The sequence below is a fragment of the Euleptes europaea genome, chromosome 8 (assembly GCF_029931775.1).
Source record: "Euleptes europaea isolate rEulEur1 chromosome 8, rEulEur1.hap1, whole genome shotgun sequence".
Classification (NCBI taxonomy): Eukaryota; Metazoa; Chordata; class Lepidosauria; order Squamata; family Sphaerodactylidae; genus Euleptes; species Euleptes europaea.
Genome location: NC_079319.1, coordinates 41,348,826 through 41,352,272, shown reverse-complemented (window position 1 = coordinate 41,352,272; position 3,447 = coordinate 41,348,826). Strand labels below are relative to the sequence as shown.

The following is a 3,447-nucleotide window of genomic DNA, read 5'->3' as shown; positions in this document are numbered from 1 at the left end:
CTGCAGATCTACCACAATTACAACCGATATCCAGGCGACAGAGATCTGTTCACCTGGAAAACATGGCTGCTTTGGAAGGTGAACTCTATAGCATTGTACCCCATTGAAGTCCATCCCCTCCTAAAACCCTAGCCTTCTCAAGTTCCACCCCCAAAATCTCCGAGAGTTTCCCAACCCAGAGTTGGCAACCCTACTTCTGTAAGGTAGATCACTATTATATGTCTCAGCAGTTCAATGGAGCTCAGATAGGATTGCCAGCCTTCCACTTGCAAAGCCTGGGAGCTTTGGGCAGGGGGGTGGATGAAACCCTGGGGAGGGTAAGATACATGGATGTTGTGTCATGATGTCCTGGTGATCACCTAGAAGTGATGTCACAGCCTTCCCCAATAAAGACATCGAGATTGTATCCAAATTCATCCCCCCCTGGTGTTTTTTCTCCTGCTGCTCAGTTGACTGAGTATGGGCAAATGAGAGTGGAGGTAGACCCTTTCCTGCCATGGGCAGGCAAATTGTAGGCCTAAACTCAAACTAAGCTTTGACTCTTTTGAGTCCTGCAGGTCAGGCATATGTTGATTATTTCCTGACCACCAGATCTTATGGTTGTATAAGGGATAGGGTTGCCAGGTCCCTCCTCGCCACCAGTGGGAGGTTTTTGGAGCACAGCCTGAGAAGGGCGGGGTTTGGGGAGGGGAGGGCCTTCAACACCATAGAGTCCAATTTCCAGAGCAGCCATTTTCTCTAGGTGAACTGATCTCTATTGGCTGGAGATCAGTAGTAATAGCAGGAGATCTCCTGCTAGTAGCTGGAGGTTGGCAACCATCAAAGTCAGTATTGTCTACTCAGACCGGCAGCAGCTCTCCAGGGTGTCAGGCAGAGGTCTTTCACATCACTTACTTGCCTAGTCTCTTTAACTGGGGATGCCGGGGATTGAACCTGGGACCTTCTGCATGACAAGCAGAGGCTCTACCACTGAGCCACAGCCCCTCCCCACAGGCTGGCTCTACCACTGAGCCACAGGTCGGACCTATGGCTGCTATAATGTCTAGTTTGGCCCTCAAGTTTTATTGCCGTTGCATGCTTCCTACTTAGCAGTCTATATCCATACTGTCAATACAATCCATACTGTATTGTACACCAGAAACAATAGCTTTAGTTTCCTAGGCAGTGCCATTAGTTTCTCCTGAGGGATCTTTAGTTCCAATCCCCATTCACCCATGTCATTCGTTGGGTAGATTTGGGCCAGTCACCTGTTCTTAGCCTGACCTACTTTACAGGGTCATTGTGGGCCAAACCATATATGTTGCACTGAGCTTCTTGCAGGAATGCCAGAGTAAAAATGCAATAGATGGATAGCAATATGCCTAACGGACCCTGGGTGTGACTCAGTAAAATACATGTTCATGGAATTTCAATATGATCGGCATCCTTTCAATGATATGCATTAAACTTTATTAATTCCATACTGCAACACATATTATTGGTATTAGCAGCCCACCCATTACACTGTGCATTGTGTACAATGTAGTTGCTTTACCAGCTAAGGCCAGAGAAGTAGACAGGCTAGTAATGTAGATCAGCACTACATTATGGAATTGCATCTGAGTTTTTAGTTGGAGAATGGATGCTACCGGCCACCGTCAAGGCAAATGTTAAGTGTTTACTCCCAGATGACTAGATGACATCTAAACCAGGAAAGGAGTAATTTGTGAATGACGGTAATGTGCAGCCACTGAAGAAGGGAAGATTCCCATGTGCTAATGGAAGTGTTTTAAAATATGCATGTGATTTTATCCCTATTGGTTAAAAGGACCTCAAGAATTTCTATGATTTTCTTGAGTCACACTTAGTAGAACCAAAACTAATATTTGCATTGAAGAATGTAACCAGGCTTCTTTATTTACATGGGGATATTTGAATCTGTGCATCTGTCAAAGGAAACAAAAAGGTTGCAGAATTGAAAAGAACTGGATTCTTCCTCCAGTTTTTCAAGTTTGCCTTTAACATCGTCTAATTATTGCTAGAAGTATGAATTACACTCTAATATTCTGAAGGCTCCAACAGAGTGTTTGTCCAGTATATCAAAGGTTAATTGATTTATTTTAATACTTTCCTCCAAAGACTTCATTAATGTTTATATTTCTTTTAGCAACCAAAGGCTTCTCATTATCCCACAAATCTTAGGATGGCAAATTTATTTTTTAACTCTGTTCCAGGTCACTAACAGTTTCATCAAAAATGTATTTAGACAGAAATTATCTCCTCAGCCCTATGACACGCTCCTTCTTTTGTTATCTGCTGAGAATTTTCTTCCATTGAAACCATGGAAACATGGAGGCATAATAGGAAACCAAGATTTATTCTGACCAGGAATTAAGGGTTGCTCATATTTTATTGTTATACTATGCTTATTCAGTCTTCTGAGTATAAACTATAGTAACCCAATGAATGCAACACACAGGTTAGTGACTTGTTCATTTCTATCCAATTGAGCTCTCATCATACCAAGTCAGACCACTGGTCCACCTAGTTCATTATTGTCTTGTGGTACTCTAGGGTCTCAGATGAGAAACGTATTTCCCAAAGCCACCTTCCACAGATCTTTCTGTTAGGGTTCCCAGGAGCTGAAATTAGGATTGTCTAATGTAACATGTGTTCTTCCACTGAGCTGTGGTGGCCCCCCTTTTATATAATACTGAAGCTGAATACATTGATCACATCACTACTGTGTACTCAACCAGCTGCAACTGTCCAGGGTCTCACAGAGAAAGGTTTTTTCCAACTCCTGCTATCTAAGATCCTTTAACTGGATATGCCCAAGGATTTAACCTGGGACATTCTGGTGCTTTTCCTGGTCCCAGCAAGATCTGTCAGTAACCGTTATACTTTACCCCTGGAGCCATCATTATTATAATATCAGTTAAATAGGAAAATTATTAAAGCAATTGAGATATAAACAATGTGGTTTAGTGCTGACAGTGTAGAATTAGGATGGCCCAGGTTCAAATCCCCTGTCAGCTATGAAGCTCATGGGTGGACTGGTCCTTGAATTTACCAGGAGACTTTACAGAGTGCTTTTACTCCAGTGCTAGCAGCACTGCAGGAGCCACTGGCTCAACTTGCTCCAGATCTGTTTTAACATCTCAATCAACCTCTGTTGAAGCTCACTGTGTGATCTCAGGCTAGTCTCTTTCCCACAGCATAACTAACTTTCCTAATCTGTTTGTTGTGGGGTTTGAGAGAGGGAGGAATATGCATGCTGTTCTGATGTCCTTGGCGGAAGCATAGGATAAAAATATTAGGGATAGAAATCTACACATGGCTACTTCACATCTGCAGTTGATGTACAGTGGTCCTTCTTACGTAGGCCCTCTGTCTAGTGCATTCAATGGAATTATTCTCGATATGCAAGCCTTGGATTGTGGTCTTGGGGAATATGTTCTACTATAT

At 42.8% G+C, this 3,447-nt stretch overlaps 1 non-coding gene across 1 annotated transcript; it reads right to left on the bottom strand.

Moving 5' to 3' along the window:
• Nucleotides 1–912: 912 nt before the first annotated feature.
• TRNAD-GUC (transfer RNA aspartic acid (anticodon GUC)) lies at nt 913–984 on the bottom strand. Its single transcript has one exon. It is a non-coding gene; the product is annotated as a tRNA-Asp (tRNA).
• Nucleotides 985–3,447: the final 2,463 nt, after the last annotated feature.